The sequence below is a fragment of the Bufo bufo genome, chromosome 1, assembly GCF_905171765.1.
Source record: "Bufo bufo chromosome 1, aBufBuf1.1, whole genome shotgun sequence".
NCBI lineage: Eukaryota > Metazoa > Chordata > Amphibia > Anura > Bufonidae > Bufo > Bufo bufo.
Window position 1 is genome coordinate 796,539,673 of NC_053389.1, and position 21,981 is coordinate 796,561,653.

At 44.8% G+C, this 21,981-nt stretch overlaps 1 protein-coding gene across 1 annotated transcript in view; it reads left to right on the plus strand.

Annotated features, from left to right (window-relative positions):
* Window positions 1-12,665: 12,665 nt before the first annotated feature.
* The window catches only part of LOC120986498 (complement C3-like), a 445,179-nt gene continuing 435,863 nt past the window's right edge, over window positions 12,666-21,981 (plus strand). The window contains exons 1-3 of the mRNA XM_040415121.1: window positions 12,666-12,671; window positions 15,805-15,812; window positions 16,663-16,668. The gene's annotated coding sequence lies outside the window, so the exon portion shown is untranslated. The remainder of the gene's footprint in view (window positions 12,672-15,804; window positions 15,813-16,662; window positions 16,669-21,981) is intronic.

The following is a 21,981-nucleotide window of genomic DNA, read 5'->3' on the forward strand; positions in this document are numbered from 1 at the left end:
TAAGGGGTTAACTGTGACGAGCATAGTGGGAGGGTGATGGCTGCCGCTGTTTCACCTTCCCCCTTTTCTGTGCCCGTTGACGCCGGACGACAGCGCATCGCAAGATGGCATGTCGCCCGACCACATACCCTGGGTGTTCTATCCGTGTACTGCCACAGAATTTCTTGTTTTGTTGTTGGTTTTACCTTTACTTACGGCATTGTTATGTTACGTTGCCGTGTCACGTGACGCTTCACTAGGTGATCATGTGTTTGACCTACAGTGACGTCACGGACATGCGGCGCATCACGCTACAGTTCATCCTCCCACCATCGAGCACGCCCCACTCCATGTTCGGTCCTGTCAACATCACATATTCACAGGTGATAATGATTCACTATTAATTGCCACTTTTGTATCTTTACTGTATTTATGACTAGTATGTATACCTGGAAGCCTTATGTACGCCGTTAACGGCTTTGAGTTTAACTACCTTCCGGGCCTGTCACATTTATATTTTTTTGTTATTTACTATATCTTCTGTATTTTGTATTTTTTATCGATTGCCACTTGTGTATGTTAATTGACTATGACTGCATAAAATGCTCACAGTTCCCACAATGCTGTATTGCTTGAGAATGGTCCCAGTAAGCGGACCGAAACGTCGCACAGGTGAATAAAGGGTCCCACTTTTTTTCACCAAACGGATGTGCTGCGGTGTCCTTCTTTATTCTATATCGTACACCTTGGTAAGGTGTTTATCGCCGCTGGCACCCACACCCGACCACCAGGAGTGCTGCCCTGATTTCTTTTCCTATATATATATATATATATATATATATATATATATATATTCAGTCTATATTAAGTGTACTGCAAAAAAGCCATACCTCATCCTATATCTTTATAAATTATTACTCACACTCCTAAATGTGATTAATTACATACGGTTGCGAACTAAAGTAGTCTGCCATACTATTTTTATGGTAATGAAATGTTTCAGCTATACATTCTAAATAAGGATATGGAATGATGTGGAATTTGATCAACGCCGTTGGTTTTAAATCCTTTTAATTTTATATCTTTGTTATGTATATACACTGTCTGTCCACAAGCCTAGCTTGGAAGAAAGACGAGACAGAGGGGATATGATAGAAACTTTGAAATACATAAAGGGAATCAACAAGGTAAAAGAGGAAAGAATATTTAAAAGAAGAAAAACTGCTACAAGAGGACATAGTTTTAAATTAGAGGGGCAAAGGTTTAAAAGTAATATCAGGAAGTATTACTTTACTGAGAGAGTAGTGGATGCATGGAATAGCCTTCCTGCAGAAGTGGTAGCTGCAAATACAGTGAAGGAGTTTAAGCGTGCATGGGATAGGCATAAGATAGGGCCAAGGGCTATCCATAGTATTCAGTATATTGGGCAGACTAGATGGGCCAAATGGTTCTTATCTGCTGACACATTCTATGTTTCTATGTAAGCCTAAATGGCAATATTTCAAGGGTCAGTAATTTTGAAAGTTCGCAGTTTAGTGCTATGGCCTGTGTGTGGGTGGGTATTTGTGCTTGCATTCAAATTACTGTGTTATGGACATTTGGACGCTGCGCTGGGAGAGGGAAGTGGATGTTGTTGCTGATGGTTCATGCAAAGGTCCAGGTGCAGGGCGAGAGGCATCCGGGCCTGCGTCTTGGACAGGGGATTGGACAGCACGTAACACAGGGGAAGAGGAGGCAGTGGTGTGAGACGCAGACACAGATTGTGGACTCAGGCGTTCGGCCCACTTATTAGGGTGCTTGGATTCCATGTGGCGGATCATGCTAGTGGTGGTGAGGTTGCTAGTGTTCATGCCCCATTTCATTTTGGTACGGCACAGGTTGCAAACTACCACTCTTTTGTCCTCTGCACTTTCCTCAAAAAAGCGCCATACACCTACCCCTTGGCAAGGTTGATTTACGCATGGCCGTGCTCGGTGTAAAGGGGGTGCTTGGATTCCATGTGGCGGATCATGCTAGTGGTGGTGAGGTTGCTAGTGTTCATGCCCCATCTCATTTTGGTACGGCACAGGTTGCAAACTACCACTCTTTTGTCCTCTGCACTTTCCTCAAAAAAGCGCCATACACCTATCCCTTGGCAAGGTTGATTTATGCATGGCCGTGCTCGGTGTAACGGTTGCGGGTCTGTTTTGTGTGGGCCGACTTCTCCCTTTTGCAACCCCACTGCCTCTTCCAGCCTGTTGCGGTGCTGCGGATCTCTCCCCGTCTGTACTGCTGTCCTCGCTCGGCTTTTCACCTTCCCATGTTGGGTCAGTGACCTCATCATCCACCACCTCCTCTTCCACTTCCTCACTCTGCTCATCCTCCTGTCTTGACCTAACCACAACCTCAGTGATTGACAACTGTGTCTTATCATTATCTATCTCGTGAACGAATGATTTCCGTTCACCACCGTCATCTTCTTGAGACTGTGAAGGCTCAAGAGGTTGGGAATCAGGGCACAATATCTCAGGTCCCTCTTCAAGCGTGCTGGGCGCGAGGGCCAAATGTAATAGTGGCGCTAGAAAGAGCTCCTCAGAATATCCGAGTGTGGGATCACTCGTTTGGCAGGCCTCTCCATGGTGGGAGGAAGGATGATCTGAGCGAGGAATTGGCTGACCAGACTCTTGGCTACAGAGACTGGACTTGTTGGAAGAAAGGGTGGTGCTTAACCGACTGGAAGCATTATCTTCAGCAATCCAACCGACCAACTGTTTGCACTGGTCTGACTTGGACAGTGTTGTTGTGCGCCAACCAGCTAAGTTGGACATGAAGCTGGGTACGGTTTTCTTAATTATTTTTTTTGTGGTGCACTGGCAGCAGGCACAGTTTCATTGCGCCCAGTGCCACGGCCTTTGCCTTAACCATCAGCATAATGCCCACTTCCCCGTCCCTTAGTGCTCGCCTTCTTCATATTTATGGATTTGTTACTGGTTGTGAATCTGTTTTTTTTACTGTCCACAAAAGACACAGTTTTTAGATGCAGTACAGTATATCACACAGAACAGCACAGATTTTGGACACTATTTTAGCCACAGATTATTGGAATCTGCAGTACAGACACTGTTTTATGATATTTTTTATATTTATAACTATATTATTCACAATATATGGCCCTAACAACCACTGACGGTGTTCAAATGCAGAGCACTGAGAAGATTAACAGATTAAACCGCAGACAACAAAAATGGGTTCAGTTTCTGGGAAATATATATATATTTTTTTATTCACTTTTTCCCAAGATAAGGCCCTGAAAAACACAGACGGTGTTCAAATGCAGAGCACTGAGATAAACGGATTAAACTGCAGACAGCAAAAATGTGGTCAGATTATGAGAAATATGTATATATATATTTTTTCACTCTTTCCTAATATATGGCCCTAACAACCACTGACGGTGTTCAAATGCAGAGCACTGAGATTAACGGATTAAACTGCAGACAGCAAAAAGGTGGTCAGATTCTGGGAAATATATGCAAATTATAAAAAAAAAAAAAAGTGCAACTTTGCACTTTCAAATTGCTGCCAACACACACAATAGTCCTTAAAAGGACTTTTAGGTCTTTGAAACGTCTTTAAAATGAGTAATTTTCAATAAAATTCTCCCTGCACTCTCTGTCCCTTCCTAACAGCAGCTCTCCCTGACTCGCAATGAGCCGAACCCGCGTGACCGGGTGCTATATAGCACCCGATGACACGTTCCGGCCAGCCAATCATTGTAATGCCAGTAGAAAACATGGCTACTGGCATTAAAGTGATGGCAATACTTACCTGAACGTTTATTGGCTGCTTAGCAGGCGCCAAACGTGCGGGGAGGAGACTCAAGCATGGCGCTCGAGAACATGTGGTACTCGTCCGAGTACCGCCATGTGCCGAGCATTGCAATGCTTGAGCCGAAAAGGAATTCGGACGAGCATGCTCGCTCATCACTAACACTAACAAAGACCTAACAAAGAGTATTTTATATACAAAGAGGTTTATCCCAGGCAAAGAGGACTGTTTTGCTAGCACTACCTCTTGAAAATGGCTCATGATGAGTCAAAGTTCAACTTTGTAACTAGCCTTGGAACATGAGGGAAAATGAACAAGTCAAACATTCAAGTATTCTTTGGAATCCATTGCATTTCATTATTTAGAAATTTGTCAAATATAACAGCAACATGTACAAATGAGAACAGCTGCCTTCCCCATGAATAAGCCAATTGAAGATCCTCTCGATTTATACCTCTGATGTAGGTGCATAGGTCTTCACCACTTGTAATGCAACCATATTTTTTTTTATAAGATCATTTTTATTTATTTGAAAATAACAAGATCAGCAAATGCAAAAGGATTAAAAATATTGAGCTTCCTACATAGTTTACATCAGGGCATATACATATCCATGAAGCTGTCAAACCCCCAAATGCCTCCGCCCCTCCAACCACTCCAGTTTGGGGAACCCCCGTACAATGAGACAAGGTGAGTCCAACACATAGGACTGTTAGTACAAAAACTCTTGATCCCCGTTACACAGGAATCTACATTATCAGCATGCCTCCCACTATTCAGCAAGCGCTGAGCAATGCCACAGCACATGGACTATATCTGCCTCATTCTCCGTACATCTAGGACATTGAGAATTAGGTTGGATCCCGATTTGGTGTAAAAATTAGGGAGTTTTGTAGACATCATGTATTATGTACAATTGTGATATTGTAACAGTGGTTGCTGATCACCGGTGTTTTCGCCTACTCACCACCGCGGTCCCAGGCTCCATGCTGTGGAGAGCACTGCCCTCCCTGGCCGCCTCCATAATTTCCCATGTAAAGCTGCATTACAGGGCAGGTGGCAGTGGTGATCTGCTGCCAATGTCTCTCCATGCACTGCTTTGGTCCTGGACTCTGTGTTTGCAGATGCTGAAGTTTCTTGAATCCGCTCAACAGTTTGCTTTCTGTCCTGGACACTACATGACTTCTAGTCTGTTTCCTGTAGCACCACTGCAAGGACCAGCATGCATCACTTCCTGTGGTGTAAGGGGTTTGCACATGTTACCCATGCGACCAATTCCAGCCATCTTGCACCTATATTAGTAGTCCTTCCCAGGTGTCTGAGTGTCAAAGATCCTTGTGTCCTGCAAAGGTTGCTGTTATCTGTGCTTGTGGTCCTGTATACCTGACTAGTGCTTGTGTTTCTGGATTACCTGTTTGATCCCTGCCTGCTTGCCTCGACTCTCCTGTTGCCGATCCGGATTGCCTGACCTGTATCTGTGCTGCCTGCCCTGACCTATTGCTTGTTTGACTTTGTCTCTGCCTCATCCTTTGGTCTTGCACTGTCGCTCCTGGTTACGACTCTGCCTTCTGACTATGACTGTACCTCTGGTACCTTGCACTGGTACCCCCTGGTCTTCCTGTACCAGCTGCCTCATGTGCCAATCCTTCTCAAGAGGTAGCAACCTTCAGGGGTACTGGGAAGTACGAGGGGTTCACTCATACAACGCCCTTAGAGGAGGTTGGTCACATAGCACAGTGGGTTCACACCTGCTGGTTCCTGACAGATAGCTTGGCACCTTCACTTAAGCAGGTTTGGGGAAATGCCTCCAAAGTTCAATGACCACTGTTGCAAAGATATCTCACAAACATCTGACTCCCACCATTTCATTCTGACTAGCGGATGACCATTGAGATATTTATCTAATTACAATCTTTTTACTAATACAACCATGTTTAACCCCTTAACGACCCAGGACGACATAGCTCGTCCTCAATTGCCGCCACTTAGCGCTCGAGGACGAGCCTTCACGTCCTGCAGTCGTTCCTCCCCCGCGTGCGGTCCCCCCCAATCAGCAGCAGAGATCCGGCGGTTACTGACAGCCGGATCCCTGCTGCATCCACCAGCATCGGCGATAACGCAGATGCCGGTGTATTAACCCCTCATATGCCGCGGTCAGCGCTGACCGCAGCATATGGGAGGTTTGCTCTACCTCACCTCATACATCGTGTTCCCGCGCTGCTGTGGCAGGGACTCGATGGTTGCCATGGCAGCCCCCTGCCATTCCAAGGCTTGGGGCCTGTCATGTACTGAAGCCTAAGAGGCCCAGCCCCCAGGCTGGGTCTCCTAGGCAACTGTTAGCATCTTACAGTGTAAGACACTAACAGTTCAATACAGCACAATACAGATGTATTGTGCTGTATTGAAACAAGGATCAGACCCTGTCCCATAGTGGGACAAAAAATAAAGTGAAAAAAAAAAGTTTATAAAATTAAAGTTTTACAAAAAAATTAAAAGTTTCAAGTAAAAAAAAAAAGCATCCTTTTCCAAAAATAAAGTTAAAAAAATAGTAAAAAAAAATAGGGAAAAGACATATAGACATATTAGGTATCGTCGCGTCCATATCGACCAGCTCTATAAACATATCACATGACCTAACCCCTCAGATGAACACCGTAAAAAAAAAAAAAGAAAAATGTGCTAAATAAACAATTTTTTGGTCACCTTACATCACAAAAAGTACAACAGCAAGCGATCAAAAAGGCGTACGCCCACCAAAATAGTACTAATCTAACCATTACCTCATCCCGCAATAAATGAGCCCCTACCTGAGACAATCGCCCAAAAAATAAAAAAAACTATGGCTCAAAATATGGAGACACTAAAACATCATTATTTTTGTTTTCAAAAAGCTGTTATTGTGTAAAACATACATAAATAAAAAATAAAAATACATATTAGGCATCGCCGCGTCCATATCGACCGGCTCTATAAAAATAACATATGACCTAACCCCTCAGATGAACACCGTAAAAAAACAAAAATAAAAACTGTGCTAAATAAACCATTTTTGGTCACCTTACATCACAAAAAGTGTAATAGCAAGTGATCAAAAAGTCATATGCACCCCAAAATAGTGCCAATCAAACCATCATCTCATCCCACAAAAATCATACCCTACACAAGATAATCGCCCAAAAACTGAAAAAACTATGGCTCTTAGACTATGGAGACACTAAAACATGATTTTTTTTGTTTCAAAAATGAAATCATTGTGTAAAACTTACATAAATAAAAAAAGTATACATATTAGGTATCGCCGCATCCGTGACAACCTACTCTATAAAAATACCACATGATCTAACCTGTCAGATGAATGTTGTAAATAACAAAAAAAAAAACGGTGCAAAAAAAGCTATTTCTTGTTACCTTGCCTCACAAAAAGTGTAATATAGAGCAACCAAAAATCATATGTACCCTAAACTAGTACCAACAAAACTTCCACCCTATCCCATAGTTTCTAAAATGGGGTCACTTTTTTGGAGTTTCTACTCTAGGGGTGCATCAGGGGGGCTTCAAATGGGACATGGTGTAAAAAAAAACAGTCCAGCAAAATCTGCCTTCCAAAAACCGTATGGCATTCCTTTCCTTCTGCGCCCTGCCGTGTGCCCTTACAGCAGTTTACGACCACATATGGGGTGTTTCTGCAAACTACAGAATCAGGGCCATAAATAATGAGTTTTGTTTGGCTGTTAACCCTTGCTTTCCAACTGAAAACAAAAAATGGAAAATCTGCCAAAAAAGTGAAATTTTGAAATTGTATCTCTATTTTCCATTAATTCTTGTGGAACACCTAAAGGGTTAATAACGTTTGTAAAATCAGTTTTAAATACCTTGAGGGGTGTAGTTTCTTAGATGGGGACACTTTTATGGAGTTTCTACTCTAGGGGTGCATCAGGGGGGCTTCAAATGGGACATGGTGTCAAAAAAAACAGTCCAGCAAAATCTGCCTTCCAAAAACCGTATGGCATTCCTTTCCTTCTGCGCCCTGCCGTGTACCCGTACAGCAGTTTACGACCACATATGGGGTGTTTCTGTAAACTACAGTATCAGGGCCCTAAATAATGAGTTTTGTTTGGCTGTTAACCCTTGCTTTGTAACTGGAAAAAAAATATTAAAATGGAAAATCTGCCAAAAAAGTGAAATTTTGAAATTGTATCTCTATTTTCCATTAATTCTTGTGGAACACCTAAAGGGTTAACAGCGTTTGTAAAATCAGTTTTCAATACCTTGAGGGGTGTAGTTTCTAGAATGGGGTCATTTTTGGGTGGTTTCTATCATGTAAGCTTCACAAAGTGACTTCAGACCTGAACTGGTCCTTAAAAGGTTGGTTTTTGAAAATTTCTGAGAAATTTCAAGATTTACTTCTAAATTTCTAAGCCTTGTAAAGTCCCCCAAAAATAAAATGTCATTCCCAAAATGATCCTAACATGAAGAAGACATATGGAAAATGTAAAGTAATAACTATTTGTGTAGGTATTAATATGTATTATAGAAGTAGAGAAATAGAAACTTGGAAATTTTCTAATTTTTTTGACTCCATTTTACCAGTGTCATGAAGTACAATATGTGATGAGAAAACAATCTCAGAATGGCCTGGATAAGTCAAAGCGTTTTAAAGTTATCACCACATAAAGTGACACTGGTCAGATTTGCAAAAAATGGCCTGGTCCTGAAGGTGAAAATGAGCCCGATCCTTAAGGGGTTAAAGTGGTTTTCTGATGTTTTTATTATGAGTATTATTTTGATGAACTATCCTCTGATCAGTACCTGATCAGTAGGGGTCCGTGCAGGGCCAGGTTTTTTCTAGACAAAATGTGGCCAAGGGCAAAATCAAAAGTGGGTAAGTTGTAGTCCACTTGGGGGACTTAACCAAAAGTATAAACAACTTTTAAAAAAAGTTTTGAAAATATAAAAAAAAATATATATATTAAAATCACCCCCATTCCCCAAAATAAAAAGAAACAAAAATAAATAGCATTATGGGCATTGCCGATTGCAAAAACGACCATACTATTAAAATATAAAAAAAAAAAACAGAAAACATTTTTAAAAAAGGGCTATTTGTGTTTTTTCATCACTTCATCTTCCAAGAAAATTTAATAAAAAGTGATCAAGTCATACACACCCCAAAATGGTATTGTCAAAACGAAAGATCATCTGGCAAAAATTTAGCCTATAGACGTCCTGAGCGGGGGTGCTGTTAGGGTTGCCAACAAAAAATACTGGTTACACAAGTTAAAAAGGGTAGTGTGGGTTAATACTCGTGTTATTTGATCATATTTTACGTTTTACTAGATTTTTTTTCTCAATAAAATCTAACTTTTCACTGTTGGGGACACCCTGTGTATTAAAGTTTTATGTAGCCCCTATTTTTAAAATGTTTCTGTGGGGATTGAAACTCACAACCATCTACATTAAAGGCAAGAACCTTAACCACTGTGCTATAGAGCTCAATGCTAAGTCATTGCTGAAAAACTTCATAGAAGTTTATCTTGTGTTAAAAACCTCATACAAGTTTCTCTTGTATTATACAAGAAAAAATTCTGAGGTTTTTCAGCAACGACTTAGCATTGAGCTCTATAGCCCAGTTGTTAAGGTTCTTCCCTTTAATGTAGATGGTTGTGATCTTCAATCCCCACAGAAACATTTCTAAAATAGAGTCTAAATGATACTTATATATACAGGGTGTCCCCAAGCATAATGACCATGCTTGGGAATACCCCTTTCATGTTCATAACACTGACTCCCTATATGCACACATCCATATAAGAAGTCAGAGCAGGGACTCCTAAGCTGGGAAATTCCCCACTCTGGAGTCCCAACTGTTCAACCAACCATCTGCCAGGACTGAAGCAGGGGGCCCCTTAGAGGATTGGGGCCCCCGGACAATTGCCCAGTTTGCCGGCCCTGGGTCCGTAAGGTCTCTGGGGTACCAGTGCAGTCATTTTCTGACAACCATACGTTTTGTTTGTGTGAAGGCTTATTTTTTTGCGGGATGAGTTGCCATTATTATTGGTATTATTTTGAGGTACTTCTTAATTGCTTTATATAAAGAAAAGACAGCAACTCTGACGTTGCTTTTTAGGTTTCATTATTGCATGGTACAACATGTGGGAAAAATTACAAATTATCTTTATTCTGTTGGTCAGTACGATTACAGAGATACCATTTCTATATAGTCTTTTTTTATGCTTTACCACTTTTACACAAAGGATTTTTGAAGAAAAATTAGTTTTTTTGGCTAGCCATTTACTGAGAGCCATATTTAAAAAAAAATTCTGGGGATTATATTGGGTGAGGTTGCTTTTTGTGGTATGATATGATGTTTTCATTTAGTGATGAGCATCGGATCCTAGATCCAAAGTTGCTTCGCTCAAAACTTCATTTTAATGCTGTACGGAGATCCGTCTCCGTACAGCATCAAAATGTATGGGCTCTGGGCTCTTTATCTCCAAAGTCTTGTGGGACTTTGGAGAATAACTTCAGGATTTGATTTTTCAACTTGAAAAACATATTTCAACTTGAAAAACATTTTTCAACTTGAAAAACATTTTTCAACTTGAAAAACATTTTAAAACTTGGTTCCGAGGTACCAGTCGGTACCAAAGCTGACTTTGGATACCTGTTTTAAAATGGTCTTCAAGTTTAACCCGTTCGCTACCAGTGCCGTAGCTGTACGGCGCTATGAACTAGGTACAAAATACCAGCGCAGTACAGCTGTCACTGATAGCCGGACCCCTGCTGTATAGACCGGCATCAGTGAAATCACCGATGCCGGCGCATTAACCCTTTGTGAGAAGGCACAAGGTGCCATAATAGATGATAGATACGTGTCACCGAGGTGCCTGGCCTCAGTGAAATGAACCAGCAATGTTTTGTCAGTAACCCTAGGTTACTGACAGTTGCTAGAGGTAGTTTAGCTGCTAGCTGCAGCTGATCCGGGCCGGGTTTCATTGGAGTAGTCAAAGAGCAGGGTGGGATGACTACTCCCACGTATCCAGGCCAGGTGTTGGCTGGCCTATTTAAGCCAGGAATCCCAGGAGAGCTGGGGGTGTGGTTCCTAGTCTGGAAGTGTAACAGACTGGGAGTAAAGCTGTGTGGTGTGTAGCTGTGTTGCTGTGGATAAGCCTGCCATTGCCTATTTTTCCCCTCTCCAGCGGATGGTGGAACTCTGGAACTACAGAGGACTGTGAGTTATACCACTTCATACGAACTGTGTTTCTTTCTGTTTACCCGCTGAAGTAAGCGAGCATTTGTTAAGGCTGTGTTGAACAAAATAAAAGACTATTGTTTAAATGACACCTGAAGTTACTGTTTGAGCTGATCCCCACAAGTGGTGTCGGATGCGGGCATAAACCCGCGGTCGAATTACATGTCCTGGGTCAAAGCTGCAACACAGAGACAACCCACACCAGCTGCCATGGAGGAAGTGATTAAGCACCTGGTGCAGGCAAACTTGCAGCAACAGAAAGCACATACGGACGCCATGCAAGCCCAGCAAGAGACCAACAAGCTGCTCATCCAGCAGATGGCCGTCCTGACCGACGCCGTTCGCACTCGGGAGAGTTCAACTCCTCCCACTCCGAATGATGGTCATCGTGTCAGGAGGACTGTGAGGGAAGCTTTACAAAAGATGACCCTGGAGGATGACGTCGAGGCTTTCCTCACGGTGTTCGAGCGGGTGGCTGACCGGGAAAAGCTACCACCGGATCAGTGGGCTGAAGTCCTGGCCCCGTATTTAACTGGGGAGCCCCAAAAGGCCTATTATGATCTTGCCCTGCAGGACGCTAAAGAGTACCCCAAATTAAAAGCCGAGATCCTGGCACGGCTGGGTGTTACTTTGGCTGTGAGAGCCCAAAGGGTACAGTACTGGACCTAGAGCCTGGACAAACCTCTGAGGTCACAGCTATTTGACTTACTACATCTGGTTCAAAAGTGGTTGCAGCCAGAGGTTTGCTCCCCTGCTGAAATGGTGGAGCGTGTGGTCATGGACCGGTACATGCACTCCCTTCCTCACCCCATTCAGTGCTGGGTTACACAGGGTAACCCCCAGACAGCAGATGACCTGGTGGGACTAGTGGAGAGATTCAATGCCATGGAGAAGTCCCTGGGCGGTCCAGGGAACCTTAAATCAACATATTGGAGGGCCAGGAAGGACTCCGATAGTCAGAGACTAGGGGCCAAGCCTACTCAAGAGGGTCGTGTCAAGGCCAGGGGGATGCCCGAACCCATACCCAGAGGAATCCCTCGGGAAATCATTTGCTGGAGATGTCGGGCCCCGGGTCACATGGTAGCCCAGTGTCCCCTCACCACGGAGCCCATGGACTGTTCTGCAGGGCGGCGCAGTTCCTTCTTTGCGCAGCCAGCTTGCAGCGCCATACCCACAGGGGGGGAGGGACCCCAGATGTGTACACTAACCGTCAATGGAACTCTGGTCTCAGGACTGTTGGACTCAGGGAGCTTGGTCACCCTGATCTCGGCCTCTCTTCCTCATGTGTTGGTCTCTGGGAAAAATCTGGGAGTCACATGTATTCATGGGGACACCAGAGTTTACCCGGTGGCCCAGGTTACGCTGGAGACGGGGTGGGCTGCCCTGACCCACCATGTGGGAGTAGTGAAATGCTTACTGCATGAGGTTATTATTGGTCGTGACTGCCCCCTGTTCTGGGACCTGTGGGCAAAGGTTGCTATGCCAAATCACCCCGCAGGCCCATGCAACCCTGTGGGTGGGGGTCCAGAGGCGACCCAGGAGTTTCCTCTGACTGTCCTGCTAGGAGACAATGAGGAAGAGGATACCCCAGAGGAAAATGTCCCCGACTTGGAGGTATCCCGGGGAAAGTTTGGTACGGCCCAACTTCGAGATTTGACCTTAAAAGGGGCACTAGAGAATGTGGAGGTCCTTAATGGGGTTCCGCAAGAGCCCGGGGTCGACCAACGGTTTCCACACTTTGCCCTGAATCAGGATCTATTATACCGGGTGACCAAGATATGGGACGAAGTGATAGAGCAGCTAATAGTCCCGGGACCATATCGACGTATGGTTATGGACATGGCCCATTCCCATGTGTTAGGTGGTCACCTGGGTGCAGACAAAACACTTGAGAGGGTCCTACAACGATTTTATTGGCCGGGGTGTTACCGAGAGATTAGGGAATTCTGTCAATCGTGTCCAGTTTGTCAGGTCACTTCCCCGGTAGCACACTTCCGTAGCCCTCTCGTCCCCTTACCAATCATTGAGGTCCCCTTTGAAAGGATAGCAATGGACCTGGTAGGCCCATTGGTGAAGTCCGCTAGGGGGCATCAGTACATCCTCGTAATCGCTGATTACGCTACCCGGTACCCCGAGGCTGTTCCCCTATGGAACCCCACATCCAAAAATATTGCCCGGGAGTTGTTCCATGTCTTCTCCCGAACGGGTATTCCCAAAGATATTCTTACAGATCAGGGGACCCCGTTTAAGTCAAAAGTGATGAGGGAACTGTGCAAAGTTTTAAGAGTCACTCAGCTGCGAACCTCCGTATACCATCCTCAGACGGATGGCCTTGTGGAGCATTTTAATAAGACCCTAAAGGCCATGCTGAGGAAGGTGGTAGAGAAGGATGGGCGGGACTGGGATTGTCTGTTACCATACTTACTGTTCTCTATTAGAGAAGTGCCCCAGTCCTCCACAGGTTTTTCACCCTTTGAATTGCTATATGGCAGACACCCCAGAGGTCTCTTGGATGTGGCAAAGGAAACGTGGGAAAGTGAGGCCACTCCCTACAAAAGTGTAGTAGAGCATGTAGCACAGATGCAAGAGAGGATGGCGAGGGTGATGCCCATTGTAAAGGAACATATGCTTCAGGCTCAGGAGGCACAGGCCCGGGTATATAATAGGTCCGCTTGTCTAAGACAGTTTAATCCGGGAGATCGGGTGTTAGTGTTAGTCCCTACTGTCGAAAGCAAATTCCTAGCCAAATGGCAGGGTCCCTACAAGATAGTGGAAAAAGTGGGAGAGGTCAACTATAGGGTACACCAGCCAGGGAAGAGAAAGCCCTACCAGATATACCATGTCAATCTGATCAAACTCTGGAAGGAGAGAGACCCACCTGAAGCTTCTTGCCTGGTGGCTCAACAGGGGTCCACCATCGAAGCTGTTAAAATCTCAGAGACCCTATCCCCCTCCCAAAAACAACAGTTTAGGGAACTGCTGCAGAGGAATACAGATCTCTTCACAGAAACCCCTGGCCGTACAAATGTGATAGTACATGAGATCCTCACAGATACCCAAGTGAGAGTGAACTTAAAACCCTATAGGATCCCTGAAGCCCGCCGGGCTGTGATTTCTAAAGAGGTTAGGAGGATGATGGAGCTAGGGGTGATTGAAAGGTCAAAAAGTGGCTGGTCCAGCCCCATAGTGTTAGTGCCAAAACCAAACGGGGAGTAGAGATTCTGCAATGACTACCGCAAGCCTAATGAAGTGTCCACAGTTGATACTTACCCTATGCCCAGGGTAGATGAGCTGGTCGAACGGCTAGGCCCCGCAAGGTATATTAGCACCTTAGATCTCACTAAAGGATACTGGAAGATCCCACTGTCGCAAGAGGCTAAGGAGAAGACTGCGTTCTCTACACCTGAGGGGTCTTTTCAGTATGTAAGAATGCCGTTTGGCTTGCAGGGGGCCCCTGCCACCTTCCAAAGAGCTATGGACCAAGTACTACGGCCCCATAAGGAGTATGCCGCGGCGTACTTAGATGACATTGTCATTTTTAGTCGCGATTGGGAAAGCCATCTCAGAAAAGTTCAGGCCGTCCTTGATGCTCTAAGGAAGGCAGGGTTTAAGATAAACCCAGCCAAATGTGCCCTAGGCATGGAGGAAACCAGATACCTGGGCTACGTAGTGGGGAGAGGGGAGATTAAACCCCAGCTTAACAAGGTAGAAGCCATTCAGAATTGGCCCCGTCCACTAACTAAGAAGCAGATCAAGGCATTTCTGGGTATTGTGGGCTACTATAGGCGGTTTGTCCCCAGGTTTGCAGAAATAGCGGTTCCCCTGACTGACCTGACAAAGGGCACAAAGTCTGCTATGGTGAGGTGGTCCCCAGAAGCGGAAAGGGCCTTTCAAGAGCTTAAACAGGCCCTGTGTAAGCAACCAGTGTTGATAGCCCCGGATTTTTCCTGTGAGATTGTAGTCCAGACCGATGCCTCCGATGTGGGTCTGGGTGCAGTCATGTCTCAGGTAGTGAATGGAGAAGAGCACCCAGTGATGTACCTGAGTAGAAAACTGTCCCCAGCAGAAAGGAATTATGCCATCGTTGAGAAGGAGTGTCTGGCCATAAAATGGGCACTAGACTCCCTTAGGTACTATTTACTAGGAAGGAGGTTTAGGTTAGTGTCAGACCATGCTCCCCTAAGGTGGATGCGAGAGAAGAGGGGGAATAATGCCCGAGTTACCCGCTGGTTCCTTGCACTTCAAGATTTCTCCTTCTCAGTAGAACACAGGCCAGGCAAGATGCAAGGGAATGCAGACGCCTTGTCAAGGGTACACAGTCTGGGGGCTAAAGATGTCCAAGCCCCCGGCTTTGGACAGAGGGGGGGGGATATGTGAGAAGGCACAAGGTGCCATAATAGATGATAGATACGTGTCACCGAGGTGCCTGGCCTCAGTGAAATGAACCAGCAATGTTTTGTCAGTAACCCTAGGTTACTGACAGTTGCTAGAGGTAGTTTAGCTGCTAGCTGCAGCTGATCCGGGCCGGGTTTCATTGGAGTAGTCAAAGAGCAGGGTGGGATGACTACTCCCACGTATCCAGGCCAGGTGTTGGCTGGCCTATTTAAGCCAGGAATTCCAGGAGAGCTGGGGGTGTGGTTCCTAGTCTGGAAGTGTAACAGACTGGGAGTAAAGCTGTGTGGTGTGTAGCTGTGTTGCTGTGGATAAGCCTGCCATTGCCTATTTTTCCCCTCTCCAGCGGATGGTGGAACTCTGGAACTACAGAGGACTGTGAGTTATACCACTTCATACGAACTGTGTTTCTTTCTGTTTACCCGCTGAAGTAAGCGAGCATTTGTTAAGGCTGTGTTGAACAAAATAAAAGACTATTGTTTAAATGACACCTGAAGTCACTGTTTGAGCTGATCCCCAGACCTTGCACGGCCACGGTCAGCGCTGACCGCGGCACGTGCGGTATCCTCAAAGGGACCGGTGTCCATAGGGTCCCCACGCTGCTGTGACGGGGACCCCATGGCAAGGAAGGCAGCCCGATGCCTTCCTTAGGCCTCTTTCACACGGGCGTTGCGGGAAAAGGTGCGGGTGCGTTGGGGGAACATGCACGATTTTTCGGCGCGAGTGCAAAACATTGCGTGAGAAAAATCGCGCATGTTTGGTACCCAAACCCGAACTTCTTCACAGAAGTTCGGGCTTGGGATCGGTGTTCTGTACAGGGTGGGCCATTTATATGGATACACCTTAATAAAATGGGAATGGTTGGTGATATTAACTTCCTGTTTGTGGCACATTAGTATATGTGAGCGGGGAAACTTTTCAAGATGGGTGGTGACCATGGTGGCCATTTTGAAGTCGGCCATTTTGAATCCAACTTTTGTTTTTTCAATAGGAAGAGGGTCATGTGACACATCAAACTTATTGGGAATTTCACAAGAAAAACAATGGTGTGCTTGGTTTTAACATAACTTTATTCTTTCATGAGTTATTTACAAGTTTCTGAACACTTATAAAATGTGTTCAATGTGCTGCCTATTGTGTTGGATTGTCAATGCAACCCTCTTCTCCCACTCTTCACACACTGATAGCAACACCGCAGGAGAAATGCTAGCACAGGCTTCCAGTATCCGTAGTTTCAGGTGCTGCACATCTCGTATCTTCACAGCTTAGACGATTGCCTTCAGATGATACGAGATGTGCAGCACCTGAAACTACGGATACTGGAAGCCTGTGCTAGCATTTCTGGAAGCCTGTGCTGCTCCGTACAGCATTAAAATGAAGTTTTGAGCGAAGCAACTTAGGATCTAGGATCCGATGCTCATCACTAAATGAAAACATCATATCATACGCTAATCAGCATTTGTACTTTTATAGTATCTGTAAGTGATCAGAACTGATCACAGTCAGATCTATAATAGTATTAGTGTCACCTTAGCTCACCCTCCACCCAAAACGCAGTGTTTGCCTGATCAGGCCTGATCGGTCGCCCACACGTGCGTTCACCCACGCCCGCCCCGCCGCAGTGACAAAAATATATATATTTTTTGATCACTGCACAATCACTTTACAAGCGCTGAAGCGATAAAAAAAAATCAGTTTTGATATTTTTTATCAATCGCAGCGGCCTCCGGTACTTCGCTAGCCTCCCATTTGTAAGACAGGCTTGCTTTTTTTCTTGGGTAGTCTCAGGGAATACCCCCTAAATTTATTTGACCAAATGGCAAACAAGGGGTATTCTTCTGAAGAGGCCTAAAGTTCGGACGCGGAGGTTGAGGTCCCTGATACCACCAGGCGTACCCGGCTCCATGTTGCTACACCACAGGTTGCGCAGGATCCGCTTCAAGGGCAGCAGAGTGGGGCTGTGAAGTGGCGAGCACCAGAAGGGCAGTTGAAGCTGGTACGGTGGCACGTGCATTAGTTCCCCCGTCGCAGCCACCGCACAGACAGGCCCGTAGAGCCCCTAGAGTCCCTGAGGTGCTGGCAAACCCTGATTGGCAGCCCCCAACTTCAGCCGCACCAGTAGTTCCCCCTTTCACCGCCCAGTCTGGAGTTCGGGTTGAGACAGCTCAGATCGGTTCAGCACTGGGGTTTTTTGAGCTGTTCTTAACTGCTGAGCTCTTGGACTTAGTTGTGGCAGAAACAAACCAATATGCCACTGAATTTATAGCCGCCAACCCGGAAAGCTCTTATGCCCAGTCTTTCCGGTGGAAACCCGTCCAGGTTTCCGAATTAAAAAAAATTCTGGGCCTTCTCCTCAACATGGGCTTAACCAAAAAGCATGAATTGCGGTCATATTGGTCCACAAACTCAATTCATCACATGCCCATATTCTCTGCTGCCATGTCCAGGACACGATTTGAGACCATCCTGCGTTTCCTGCACTTTAGCGACAACAGCACCTTTCGTCCCAGAGGCAACCCAGCTTTTGACCAGCTCCACAAAATTCGGCCCCTCATAGACCACTTCAACACCAAATTTGCAGATTTGAATACCCCTGAGCAAAACATCTGCGTAGACGAGTCACTTATACATTTTACCGGGCGCCTTGGCTTCAAACAATACATCCCAAGCAAGCGCGCCCGGTATGGGGTCAAATTGTATAAGCTCTGTGAAAGGGCCACAGGCTATACCCACAAATTTCGGATCTATGAGGGTAAAGATCAGACCCTGGAGCCGGTCAGTTGCCCTGACTACCTGGGGAGCAGTGGGAAGACAGTCTGGGACTTGGTGTCACCCTTATTTGGCAAGGGGTACCATCTTTATGTGGACAATTTTTACACAAGTGTGCCCCTCTTCAGGCATTTGTTCCTAGAACAGATTGGCTGCTGTGGCACCGCGCGACCTAGTCGCCGGGGCTTCCCCCTAACGGCTCGTTACCAACCGTCTTGCAAGGGGGGAGAGGGCTGCCTTGTGTAACCAAGAACTGCTCGCGGTGAAATGGAGAGACAAGCGTGACGTTTACATGCTCTCCTCCATTCACGCAGACACGACAATCCAAATTGAACGAGCAACCAGTGTCATTGAAAAGCCCCTCTCAGTCCACGACTATAACCTTCACATGGGAGGGGTGGACTTCAATGACCAGATGTTGGCTCCTTATCTACTTTCCCGCAGGACCAGACGCTGGAATAATAAGGTGTCTGTATATTTGATTCAATTGGCTGCCTATAATAGTTTTGTTATCTACAGTAAGGCTAGGAGAACAGGATCCTTCCTCAAATTTCAGGAAGAGATCATCGAGAACCTCCTGTATCCAGGAGGTTCCGTGGCCCCATCCACCAGTGTTGAGAGCAGTCTACACGAGCGACATTTCCCCAGTGTCGTTGCTGGTACCTCAAACCGACCGCCACCCCGAAAAAAAATGTTGTGTCTGTAGCAGGAGTGGAATAAGGCGTGACACCCGCTATTTCTGTCCTGACTGCCCTGACCACCCTGCCCTATGCTTAGGGGAGTGTTTCCGGAAGTACCACACACAGGTACACTTAGTATAGGGATTGCGTGACACAGGACAGGCACACAGGGCTATTAGGGCCCTTTCACTCACAGCTGCTGCAAACCTCTCCTTTCACCTGGGACAATGTGCATAATGTACTTAGCCACATCTTTGGGCGCTTTGCGCTTTGCACATTTTCCCATGGGGAAGGAGAGGCTTGTCCTATAAAGGTAAAAAAAAAAAAATCACCAGTAAGCAAAAAAGTAAACGTTCTGTTCAAAAAGTTAAATAAAGTTTATATGTTCCGTTCAAATGTTATTATAAAGTTTAATAAATATATTAATTAATAAATTTATTGCGTTGCGGCCTGGTTTTTTTGTTTTGTTTTTTTTACCTTCCAGGTGGACCAACCGATCGACTAGCTGCAGCACTGATGTGCATTCTGACAGAAGCATTGCGCTGCTGTCAGATTACACAAAAGTCGGTGTATGCGGCGCTGCAAGACGAGATTTCTCCTCTGCAGTAAAAGATACATTTGCCGAGGCTTATGAGCTGAGGGGGCGGCAGTGTTCATATACTTTGTCAAACACTTTGTATATATATAAAAAAAAAAAAAAATCCCGGCAATGATTTATTCATCCTCATCGATTGATGTGAATGGAGAAATCCGGTTTGCCAGGGCATACAGGCTAAGTGGGTTTGGATGTTGGGCGGAACTCCTATGTCCTGGCAAACGCCTTTCCCCTCCTTTTTTTTTTTGGCAGAGATTTTTTCATCCACATTGATCAATGCGAATGAAGAAATCTGTGCCGTTCATTTTTTTCTTTCAGCCCAGAGGTCTCATTACCCGTATGCTCAATATAAGGAGAATAGCAGAAACTCCTAATGCTGGGCATACATGTAATGATTGCGGAGACCCTCAAATGATAGGGCAGTACAAACACCCCACAAATGACCCCATTTTGGAAAGAAGACACCCCAAGGTATTCGCTGAGGGGCATATTGAGTCCATGAAAGATTGAAATTTTTGTCCCAAGTTAGCGGAAAGGGAGACTTTGTGAGGAAAAAAAAAAAAATAAACAATTTCCGCTAACTTGTGCAAAAAAAAAAAAATCTTCTATGAACTCGCCATGCCCCTCATTGAATACCTTGGGGTGTCTTCTTTCCAAAATGGGGTCACATGTGGGGTAGTTATACTGCCCTGGCATTTTAGGGGCCCTAAAGTGTGAGAAGAAGTCTGGGATCCAAATGTCTAAAAATGCCCTTCTAAAAGGAATTTGGGCCCCTTTGCGCATCTAGGCTGCAAAAAAGTGTCACACATGTGTTATCGCCGTACTCAGGAGAAGTTGGGCAATGTGTTTTGGGGTGTCATTTTACATATATCCATGCTGGGTGAGATAAATATCTCGGTCAAATGCCAACTTTGTATAAAAAAATGGGAAAAGTTGTCTTTGCCGAGATATTTCTCTCACCCAGCATGGGTATATGTAAAAAGACACCCCAAAACACATTGCCCAATTTCTCCTGAGTACGGCAATACCACATGTGGGACACTTTTTTGCAGCCTAGGTGGGCAAAGGGGCCCACATTCCAAAGAGCACCTTTAGGATTTCACAGGGCATTTTTTACACATTTTGATTTCAAACTACTTCTCACGCATTAGGGCCCCTAAAATGCCAGGGCAGTATAACTACCCCACAAGTGACCCCATTTTGGAAAGAAGACACCCCAAGGTATTCCGGGAGGGGCATGGCTAGTTCCTGGAATTTTTTATTTTTTGTCACAAGTTAGCGGAAAATTATGATATATTTTTTTTTTCCCTACAAAGTCTTATATTTCACTAACTTGTGACAAAAAATAAAAACTTCAATGAACTCCCTATGCCCATCACGAAATACCTTGGGGCGTCTTCTTTCCAAAATGGGGTCACTTGTGGGGTAGTTATACTGCCCTGGCATTTTAGGGGCCCTAATGCGTGAGAAGTAGTTTGAAATCAAAATGTGTAAAAAATGCCCTGTGAAATCCTAAAGGTGCTCTTTGGAATGTGGACCCCTTTGCTCACCTAGGCTGCAAAAAAGTGTCACACATGTGGTATCGCCGTACTCAGGAGAAGTTGGGCAATGTGTTTTGGGGTGTCATTTTACATATACCCATGCTGGGTGAGATAAATATCTCGGTCAGAGGCCAACTTTGTATAAAAAAATGGGAAAAGTTGTCTTTTGCCGAGATATTTCTCTCACCCAGCATGGGTATATGTAAAATGACACCCAAAAACACATTGCCCAACTTCACCTGAGTACGGCGATACCACATGTGTGACACTTTTTTGCAGTCTAGGTGGGCAAAGGGGCCCACATTCCAAAGTGCACCTTTAGGATTTCACAGGGCATTTTTTACACATTTTGATTTCAAACTACTTCTCACACATTAGGGCCCCGAAAATTCCAGGGCAGTATAAATACCCCACATGTGACCCCATTTTGGAAAGAAGACACCCCAAGATATTCTGTGAGGCGCATGGCGAGTTCCTAGAATTTTTTATTTTTTGTCACAAGTTAGCGGAAAATGAGACTTTGTAAGGTAAAAAAAAAATCATCATTTTCCGCTAACTTGTGACAAAAAATAAAAAGTTCTATGAACTCACTATGCCCATCAGCGAATACCTTAGGGTGTCTACTTTCCGAAATGGGGTCATTTGTGGGGTTTTTCTACTGTCTGGGCATTGTAGAACCTCAGGAAATATGACAGGTGCTCAGAAAGTCAGAGCTGCTTCAAAAAGCGGAAATTCAAATTTTTGTACCATAGTTTGTAAACGCTATAACTTTTACCCAAACCATTTTTTTTTACCCAAACATTTTTTTTTATCAAAGACATGTAGAACAATAGATTTAGAGAAAAAAATAAAAACAAATGTCGTTTTATTTGAAAAATTTTACTACTGAAAATGAAAAATGACATTTTTTTGCAAAAAAATCTGTAAATTTCGATTAATAAAAAAAAAAGTAAAAATGTCAGCAGC